We start from the raw sequence: 11,513 nt of genomic DNA on the forward strand, positions 1-11,513 counted from the left end.
AGGCGGTTGAGCGCGGCATCTGCGGCGGCTCCTTCTTCTTTACCGCAGAGGATCCTTCATGACAGAAGCATTGAGCGGTGAGTGACACACCATTGTTTCTTTGATCTTGATAAGACTCTCTAGTTGTGTGTTTATAGCCTTTCAAGGCTCACACACGGTGCATAGGCAAGTCCCCAGCCTTCAACACCTATGGCAAAGCGTACATTTTTGGCACCTCTGCTGGGAAAAGCCTTGCATTAAGCTTGAGGAGCACTCAGTGCTACCTCTAGAAGCTTTTCTTCCAGCTATCTTTTGTTTTTTTGTGAGTTTCGTAAGGACTATTTAGTGATTGTCAAGGACAAATTAGCAAGTTTTTGGCAGATTCTGTTAGTAACTATAAGCTCTGTTAGTGCTTCATTGTACCAGTTTTTGCTAGTTTTGTAAGATCTATATTGTGCAGGTATTAGTAAAGTTGTTAGTGAGTGTAGACAGTGAGAAGTAGAGTAGATAGTGAGAAGCAGAGTTGATTGTGTGTGAGTGTGCAATCTTGTGTTAGACAGTTAATTAGCTGTTAATCAGCTGTAAGGAGGTGAACAGAGCTCCTAGGAGGTGATGTGTGCATGTGGAAGCTCGACGTCCACGCACCCACATTATCCTCATATAAACTTATTTAAAAAAACACGCTCGGGATATTTGGGACTAGAAGAAATTTTGAAAATTAAATTTAAAAAAATATTATTTTAAAAGGAAGGGATCGGGATCATTCCCCAAGCCCAAGCCCAAGCCGCTCAAAGAGGCCTTAATCCTCAGTCTTATGATATAGTACTAACACTACCTTATATATAAGGACTAGGAACTCAAGTGAAGGAAGGGCATGTGGGACAAGTTTCTCAAGTCCTCCACCATCCCCTTCACACTCACCCTTTGGACTTACTAATTCTAGCCCTGTTCCCACCTAGGAAAAAACTAGTTTTAGGATTCCAAGGGCTGTACGTAATTGAATTAGGAGCTGTAAAGCACGGTTCGTCCCTCTAGCCAAAACGCTCGTTTTGAGCTATTGCATGCCATATTCTGTGGCTCGGTTAAGAAAAGGGACCAAAAATACAGAAAAAATTGGGTTGTAAACACTTAAAAAACTAGGTGAGCAGCCTTCACGGGCACTCACCAACACCTCTATAGTGTTGAGGTCACATGCGCCTACGCTCTGTTCGTGTGCTAGAGGACGAGCACATTGAGAGTGTCTTTGTTTATGCGGGCACTAATGTTAGTAGATAACTGGGGTGAATACCTTCAAAGCGTTATGTGGTGTAGTCCACAACCCATTGACATCGCACAACTAGAGGCTATAGAGAAGCCAAAGTTGAGCCGTACCATAAGGAGATGACAAAATCGAGAGTTAGCTCAACAACAAAAGGAATCGGAAGTGAAATCATAGTCCACTTAACAACATGACCTTACAGACTTACACCCTGCACCCAATAATTTCAAATCCTACACCACGAAGGAGCATAAGGTTGTGCATAGAAAGTCTCAAAGAAAACCTATCGATGGAAGCAATAAAGTCTATGATGGTCTAGCAATAGTTAAGGAAATAGAGTTAGCAGACCTAGGTGAGGAGTCCAAACGTGTCTTCATTGCCAAAGATCTGACAGAGATGGAGGAGTATGTACTTAAAAAATATCTCAAGGATTTTAGGGATAACTTTTCTTGGACATATCATGATATGAAAGGTGTTCCACCTTCCATGGTGCAACACACAATTGCCATGAATAGAGTGGCTAAACCAGTTCAGCAATGACCCTACCCAAGGAATTTTACGTATGCAAAGATCGTTCAAGAAGAGATTGAAAATTTTATAATAATCAATATCTAATTCTCCTAAATTATTTTCTCATGTTAAACTAATCATTTAATATGGGAAAGTGCCAGGGGAGAAAAAGCTAGAATATTGGTTAAGCTAGCAGACCGGCCACAGTAGGGATCCAAAGAAGGGAAAATATGGATCCAAAGGGGGGGCCATCTGAAAAAGAGCTATGTGCAACAATGGGCTCGAAAGACCCTAATGTTCAGCCCATTAAGACTTCCAAAATGCTAAGGTTCCAAAATTCAAAGGTTGTGTCCAAAGGTCAAACATTAAGGGAATTGGATGCTTTGTGCCTGTCCCAAAAAGTCTTTGTCAAGCCCTACATAGGAGGGGGCGAGCCCAAGAAGTAGGGGATGAGAGAGAAACACCCACACATGCACACAAGCTCCCTTTGTACACAAGGGGAAAGAGGCACACATGTTAGCTCCCTAAGCTAGATGCCCACAAGGTGTACTCAAATCCTGTTGGATGGCCATGGAGGTGGACCAATGAGAATTATGCTAGAGTAAAGATAGTTTAATCAATCAAGAAATACTTAATAAAAGAACCAATAAGAATTAAGCTCTCTAGAAGACTATTGGACAGTCTCCCAAGGGGACCAATGAGCATTCAGCAACCCAATGACTTGCCTGATTCCTATTGGCCAAGAGGCAAAGGGGTCCAATGAGAGTTTAGTTGCATTTATTAATTACCTAAAGCTCTCACAAAAGGGGAAAGGGGGACACATGTCAGAAGGCTATCACTTATGCTGCTTAATTTCCATTGGCCGAGGCTAGGGAGGTCCAATATGGCTGTAGCATGAGTAATTAGCAAGGGGGGTCGACCAAGAGAGAGAGAGGGAGATTTTTCCAAGGCATTATCACACACAATATCATGTGTGAAGTAAAAAAGACTCTCTCTCCTTCTCAAGCTTTAATGAAAGCTTACCACCTGGTCCAAGCTTGTGAGAAGGGAGGCCTACACCAATAACTCTTGGCTTTGTGATGCAAATCCAACCAAGAACCAAGCTTCAATGCATGCTCATCTCCTCTACCATGCTAGTTACTAAGCTAAGCTATGATAATATGAGTGATTATGTGAGGAGATGTACATATTTCTCGTAAGAATACTCCTTCTTCCTCTCAATCTAATCTCATACCCGGCTAGCTCTCACCATCTTCGAAGGTGTGTGAGCTCTTGGGTCTGAGACCATGAGGGAATTGATGTTGTGTTTGATAAGTGTTTTGCTTAGTGCATGAAGTTTCCATCTTCATTTCACTATCTAGTATTGAAGGAACACAAATAATTTTATTGTAAAATGTCTCTCTTGATGGGAGAAACCATAATACAAAGCCTTTTGGAGGGGGGACCGGCTCAATGAAAATCCGGTCCTCAACTGTTGTCAATTGCTTGATTCCTCTCTCTTTTGAAGTATTGTTCAGGCTATCTAACTAGGTGTTATGCTTTTTGTTTCTCTCTCAACCCAAGCACTCTTGTTATTCTCATTAGGAATCTATTCTAATGAAATTCTCACTATGTTCATGATTATTTTCCGCTACACACAAGTTACTAGGCCATTAAATGTTATATTGGTATCAGTGCACAAGGTTTCCCTTTTCTTGCTCAAGAAGCGAGGTCCTCGAGATAGCTATAAATGGTTGGTACTATTAATTGCATGTGAGTAAGTAGAATAGGGATTTTTCAGCCTTGCATTGCGCCTGCCTTTGTGCAGTTAACGGGGCATCATCGTGGAGAGCTATGTCTTAATAGTGGAGTCCTACGGGGCTTTCCTACGACTTAACCTGTTTCTAGGCTTCAACAAGACATGGGCAATCCATCCCTCCAAAGTGAAGTGCAGCAACAGCTTCGTGCTTATGGGATTCTCCATGCTCCCCACCATGATGAGAGAACACCTAGGAAGCCTCCTAATGAGACTGCCAAAAGAGGTCTCTCTCCGATTCGGGAAGAAGAAGAGGATCCCTATAAAGGGCTCAGAAATTTGCTCCTTGATGATGCATCTCCTTCTCAAAGGAGAACTCAAGAGCCTCCACCGAAGGAACGAGAAAGAAGTGAGTCTCCCGCCACCTCGGCAGAGATGGCTCCACAAAGACGGCAGGCTAAACACTCTCCATCACATCCAAAATGGAGAAGACCATCACATACTTCTCCACACCATACTTCAAAGAGGGATGACAAAAAGCAAGACAAGAAAAAGACAAGAAAGAGGACACCCTCTTCTTCATTTTCTTCATCCTCTTCCTCTTATGAAAGTGATGGTGAAGACAACGAAGATCAAGGCAAGAAAAAGGCAAGAAAGAGGTCACCCTCTTCTCCATCTTCCTCAAATTCTTCATCTTCTGAAGAAAGTGATGGTGCAACCTTTGAACCATCAAAAAGAAGAGGCCATAGGAAATCCTATGCCGTGTGGAAGAGGTCATCCAAGCTCAAGAAGTTCAAAGAGGAGGGAAGAGCATCTCTTTCCTTCCCTACGATGGCACTTTTGGTGCTACGAACAAAGTCTTGGCCTTTATCCAACAATTGGATGCGGCGTTAGGAGATGAGGGCTTCAGGGAGTCCTCTAAGCTACGCCATGTAGCTATGCACTTTCAAAAGTCTGCCAGACAATGGTGGTCTAGCCTACGGGCCAACGGTGAAGCTCCACAAACATGGAAAGCTTTCAGAGCTTCCATTATGAAGCAGTTTTTGGTCAGTGATGCCAAAGACAAAGTACTCACCGAATGGCGAATCTTAAAGCTCTCTCCTTACGAATCCATTCACAAGTATAAAGACAAGTTTTGGGACCTACAACTCAAATCCATTGTCTTCAAAAAGTTGGATTTTGGAGAGCAAAAGCAACAATTTTGTGTGGTCTTAACCGAAGAAATGGTTGAGTATGTGAACTCCCAAAGGCCACGCTCCATATCGGCAGTTATACATCATACTATGGTGGTTTCTCGAATGAATTTCCAAACGGGGACTAAAAGAAATTCTAAGCCCATGGAAAACAAGGGTTACAATGAGTCTAAGGGGAAGGACAGTGTCCAAAAGTCTCCTAAGTGCAACTCCAACAAAGCTAAAGAGAAGGGAGTTTATAAAGGCAAAAATAAACTCTCTCTTGAAGAGCTTGAGCGTTATCGCAAGGACAACCGTTGTTTCAAGTGCGGCGAGCAAGGGCATGCGTACCGTGCTTGTCCCCAAAAGAACACCCACCATGAACCTCCTAGAGCTAGGTTGGTCAAAATCCAAGAGGAGGAAATTCACCACAAAGGGTCTCCTCTATGCCATGCTTGGGGAAAGGTAAGAGAACATGATGCTTTTATTCTCTTTGACCCTGATTCTACTCATAATTTTATATCTACAGAGTTGGCCAACAAGCTAGGCCTACAAGCCTACAAGATGAGAGATGTCCTACTCGTAGATAGTGCTTTCAAGGGGCAAGAAGCTTCAGTCACTCCCTTAATCAGGAAATTGAGGCTCCATGTCCAAAGCTATGTGGACAAAGAGGACTTCTTTATCTCTCCTCTCAGGCATGAGGATGTAATCCTAGGGCACCATGGTTTGATCGCATGGCTGCCAATGTTAAATTCCTTGAAATGAGAATCTCCTTTAAGTCCAGGGAAAAATATATGTATATAGATGCTAAGGAAACGGGTAACAATATACCCATTGTACATACACCAGCTTTCAACAAGTCAATAAAGAGCTCTATTTTTGTGTACATGATTTTTGTTAAAGATTCTCAAAATGAACCTAATGTTTTAGCAAAATAAAATACACAGTCGAAAGGAATTAGAGTTATCCAATTTTCTCAAGGGGTTTCAAGATGTCTTTATTGACGACATCCCTTGTGAGCTACCTCCTAAATGAGGCAATGATGACCATGCAATTGAACTTCTCCCCGGCAGTTCACCGCCTAACAAACCTCCTTATAGAGTTTCTCAAGCTCAACAAAAGGAGATTATGCGGCAAGTGCATGAGTTAGTTGAGAAGGGCATGGTTAGGCCTAGCTCATCTCCATTTTGTTCTCCTGTGCTACCTAGTGAAAAAGAAAGATGGCACATATCGTATGTGTGTCGACTATGGAGCACTAAATAGGATCAATATCAAGAATAGGTTTCCCGTTCCACGCGTATAAGACCTACTTGATAAGCTACAAGGGTCCACCTACTTCAGTAGGATTGACCTAGAAAGTGGCTATCATCAAATAAGGATAGTTGATCAAGACATTGTAAAGACCGCATTTCGCACTATGTTAGGTCTTTATGAATACATTGTCATGCCTTTTGGCTTGACCAATGCACCAGCCACATTCAACCGCTTGATGGAGAAGCTATTCAGGCCTCACCGAACCTTTACTGGAGTGTTCTTGATGATATCATCATCTATTCTAATTCATTAGATGAACACAAGCGACACCTCCAGGTAATATTCAAGTTCTAAGCGAGAATAAACTTTATGTTAATCAAAAGAAAAGTGAATTTTTCTTGCAAGAGATTCAATACTTAGGTCACATTATCTCTCAAGATGGCATCCAAATGGATCCATCAAAGTTAGAGGTAGGAAAAATATGGCCTAAACCAAGGAATCTTCATGAGTTAAGAAGCTTTATAGGTATGTGCGCATACTGTAGACGCTTCATAGAAAAGTTCTCACTAATAGCAGGACCATTACATGACCTAGCAAAGAAAAACATTAGGTACACAGGGTCTGCCAAGGAGAACAACGCTTTCAAAAATCTTAAAGAAAACCTTATCTCTCAACCTGTGCTTACACTACTGGATCTCTCAAAGCCATTTGAGTTCCAATGCAATGCTTGTGGTGATTGCCTTGGAGTTGTTTTGCTTCAAGAAGGGATGCCATAGGCTATGAAAGTTGAAGGCTCGACCCTGTTGAGCAAGCTCTAGGCATATATGAAAAGAAACCCCTCACAGTTCTACATGCCTTAGACTCATGGAAGCACTATTTATTGGGGACTCCTTTCATTCTGTGAATGGATCACCAAAGTCTTAAGTACTTCATGACGTAGACCAAGCCCTCCAACAAACAAATGAGGTGGGCAAATTTCCTTTTGTAATTTCATTTTCATATTGCTCACACTGCTGCCAAGTATAATCAAGTAGCCGATGCACTCTCAAGACGGCTAGAATGAATGTTGTGAGCCTATTAAAGCCTTACAAAGGAGAGCCACCTCAAGAACCAACTATTGAAGACCCACCGGAGATCGAGGACCAAGAAGAGGTGTTGCAGCCTGAGTCCATCCTCCGACATGAAGACAAGGTACTAAGAGGCAGTAAGACTATCTGACGATATCTTATTAAGTTTAAAAATTATCCTTTTGAAGATACTAGATGGATGAAGGCATACAATTAAAGGATAACCTAAACCTTGTCAATGCTTACAATGCTTCCCTAGAGTAAGAAAATGTACAAATGTTTAAAATGAGCAAAGTTTTGTCTTATAAGACTCTCTTTTTCTTTATTGTGCACAAAAATGAAGTTGTATGCATGCTTAGATCAAGTTTGCGGAGAAGACGTCTCCCAAACACCAAGTAGAGCTTGTCACTCTACTATGGAAGACTGATAGGACTGATGTGTAGACATGCTTGCGGCATCTTAGACTCTCAAGCACCAAATGGACTAGTCATCCATTCTGGAACGATGTCGTAGGGTAACAAAGGGATCGTCTACCCGCTAGGAAAAAGGACTAATGAATATGCTTTATCTTCTCTACCTCATAGTCGAGGATGACTATGATTTCAAGAGAGAGGTAATGTCATAATAATCAATATCTAATTCTCCTAAATGAGTTTCTCATGTTAAACTGATCATTTAATATGGGGAAGTGCCAGCTGAGAAAAAGCTAGAATATTGGTTAAGCTAGCAGACCGGCCACACTGGGGATCCAAATGAGGGAAAATAGGGATCCAAAGAGGGGGCCATCTGCAAAAGATCTATGTGCAACAATGGGCTCAAAAGACCCTAAGGTTCAGCCCATTAAGACTTCCAAAATGCTAAGGTTCCAAAATTCAAAGGTTGTGTCCAAAGGTCAAACACATTAGGGGAATTGGATGCTTTGTGTGTGTCCCAAAAGTCTTTGTCAAGCCCTACATAGGAGGGGGTGAGCCCAAGAAGTAGGGGATGAGAGAGAAACACCCAGTACACAAGGGGAAAGTGGGACACATGTCAGCTCCCTAGGCCAGATGCCCACAAGGTGTACTCAAATCCTATTGGATGGCCATGGAGGTGGACCAATGACAATTAGGCTAGATTAAATCTAGTTTAATTAATTTAAAACACTTAATAAAAGAACCAATAAGGATTAAGCTCTCTAGAAGACTATTGGATAGTCTCCCAAGGAGACCAATGAGCATTCAGCAGCCCAATGGCTTGCCCGATTCCTATTGGCCAGAAGGCAAACGGGTCCAATGAGAGTTTAGTTGCATTGATTAATTACCTAAAGCTCTCACAAAAGGGGAAAGGGGGCACATGTCAGAAGGCTATTACTTATGCTGCTTAATTTCCATTGGCTGATGTTGGGGAGGTCCAATAGGGCTGTAGCACGAGTAATTAGCAAGGGGGGTCGACCAAGAGAGAGAGGGAGCTGATTTTTTCAAGGCATTATCACAGACACAAACACACACACACACAAAATCTCATGTGTGAAGTAAAGAAGACTCTCTCTCCTTCTCAAGCTTTAATGGAAAGCTTACCACCTACTCCAAGCTTGTGAGAAGGGAGGCCTACACCAACAACTCTTGGCTTTGTGATGCAAATCCAACCAAGAGACAAGATTCAATGCATGATCATCTCCTCTACCATGCTAATTACTAAGCTAAGCTATGCTGATATGAGTGATTATGTGAGGAGATGTACATCTTTATCGTAAGAATATTCTTTCTTCCTCTCAATCTACTCTCATACCCCGCTAGCTCTCACCATCTTCAAAGGTGTGTGAGGTCTTGGGTCTGAGATCATGAGGGAATTGATGTTGTGTTTGATAAGTGTTTTTCTTAGTGCATTAAGTTTCCATCTTCATTGAACTAGCTAGTATTGAAGGAACACAAATAATTGTATTGTAAAATGTCTCTCTTGATGGGAGAAACCATAATATAAATCCTTCTGGAGGGGGAACTAGCTCCATGAAAATCTGGTCCTCAACTATTGTCAATTGCTTAATTTATCTCTCTTTTAAAGTATTGTTCATGCTATCTAACTAGGTGTTATGCTTTTTGTTGCTCTCTTCACCCAAGCACTCTTGTTATTCTCATTAGGAATCTATTCTAATGAAATCCTCACTATGTTCATGATTATTTTCCGCTACACACAAGTTACTAGGCCATTAAATGTTATAGAAAAGCTTGTGAAATGTAGATTCATATACCCTATTGAGCACTCAGAATGGGTGTCTCCAATAGTTATTGTGGCAGAAAAGAATGGGAAACTCAGAGTGTGCGTGGATCTCAAGAAGGTCAATGCCGCCACTAGGAGGGATCATTACCCCTTGCCATATTCAGAACATGTGCTTGAAAGAGTTGTAGGGAAGGAAGCTTATAGCTTTTTAGATGGGTACTTTGGCTATAATCAAATCACAATTGTGCTGGAGAACCAAGCTAAAATAGCCTTTATAACCAAATTTGGAGTGTTTGCATTTTGTGTATGACTTTTGGCTTAACCAATGCCCCTGCTACCTTTCAAAGATTAATAAACAATGCTTTTAGAGAATATTTGAGGGAGTTTTGCAAAGCTTTCTTAGATGAACTTTGTGTTTACTCCTCTTGGAAAGAACATCTATCATGTTACAGAAAGTGTTTGAGAAGTGCAGATTGTATCGTATCTCCTTAAACTCTTTTAAATGCCAATTTTGGGTTAAACATGGAGTCATTTTAGGGCACATAGTGTCCCAAAGTGGGATTTTCATAGATGAGAGGCATAATTAAAGGCATTGCTGATTTGCCACCGTCTACGAACTATAAAGAAGTTCAAAGGTTCATGGGCCATGTTGGTTATTACCGATGGTTTATTTTAAACTTTGTTGAGATAGCTCGTCCTTTGTACAAGCTTCTTATTAAGTTCCACTAGATCGCGGCGTGTGACCGTGCTTATGAGTCATTGAAAAGGACCACACAAGTGCTCCCATTCTACGAGTGCCCGATTGGAATACAATTTTCCATGAGCATATTGATGCATCAAACTTTGCTATTGGGTGTGTTCTAGCTCAACCAGCAGACATAAATTGGACTACCCCATTAGCTTTTCAAGTCGTCAATTGAATGATGCCAAGAGAAACTACACCACTAGAGAGAGAGAGAAGGTTTAGCTATGATCTATGTAGTAAAGAAATTTTTCTACTACCCTCTAGCCAAAAAGTTTGTTTTCTATGTTGACCATCAAGCCTTGTTGTATCTAGTAAATAAACCTTGTTCCACAAGAAGAATTACATGATGGTTGTTAATTCTTCCTGAGTTTGATTTTACCATTGTGGTGAGACCTCGTAAAAGACATGTCATGGCAAATCATTTGTCTCACATACCCAATGGTGAAGCCCCTAGTGGAGTCGATGATGAATTTCCCGATACTTCCTTTGTGGTGAGACCTCGTAAAAGACATGTCATGGCAAATCATTTGTCTCGCATACCCAATGGTGAAGCCCCTAGTGGAGTCGATGATGAATTTCCCGATACTTCCTTATTTCTAGTCGAGACCATGCAGTGTCTGACTGGAGTGAGAAGATTGTGAACTTTCTAGTCAGTGGTTTTCCACCAAAAGAGTTTTATAGCTCAAAAGCTGTGAAAAGAATGTGAACCGTATTCTCTCATTGCGGGAACTCTCTATAGGCTAGGGAAGGATGATATTTTTAGCCGTTGTGCCCGTGAGGATGAGTATCTATACATACTGCAAGCAGCCCACATGGGTATAGCGGAGGAAATTTCTCAAGGGAACCAATTGCTAGAAAGGTGTTGCAATCAAGCTTTTGGTGGCCTACCTTATTAAAGGATGCATCACTTTTTTCAAAAGTACGTGATGAATGCCAACGTTACAAGATCACACAACAAAAGGATAAGATGCCCTTACATCCTGTTAAAGCGACAACCATTTGAAAAATAGGGTTTGGACTTTGTAGGCCCAATTATTCTAGCAGCTCGTAGCACTCAATCTCGATATATTATCGTTGCCATTGACTATGTGACAAAGTGGGTGGAAGCCAGGGCGACACATAAGGTTGATGCAAGGTCAACTGCCAAGTTTCTCTTTGAAAATGTTAGCACAAGATTTGGTTGTCCCTTTGAAATTGTAAGTGACAATGGTACTTATTTTATAAATGGAGTTAAAAGAACTCACTACCAACTACATGATAGCTCACCATAATTCCACACCTTATTATCCACAAGCAAATGGTTAAGCTGAAAGTACCAACAAGACCTTAATCTCTATCTTGACCAAAATGGTGGAAGCTCATCGCACAGATTGGAATCTAAAGCTGACTTCAGCTCTATGGGCTTATCGTACTTCTTAGAAAGTGGCTATTAATTGTACACCATTCAAAATGGTATATGGCCAAGAAGCAGTTATGCCATGGGAGTCTGCGGGTAGCTTAACAAGAAGGTTGGGATGGTAACCCTTTAGTTGAGCGCTTATATATCCTTGAGAGGTTAGATGAAGAAAGGCAATTGACTGTGAAAAATGCACTTGTG

The sequence above is a fragment of the Adiantum capillus-veneris genome, chromosome 12, assembly GCF_014529385.1.
Source record: "Adiantum capillus-veneris isolate H3 chromosome 12, ASM1452938v2, whole genome shotgun sequence".
Classification (NCBI taxonomy): domain Eukaryota; kingdom Viridiplantae; phylum Streptophyta; class Polypodiopsida; order Polypodiales; family Pteridaceae; genus Adiantum; species Adiantum capillus-veneris.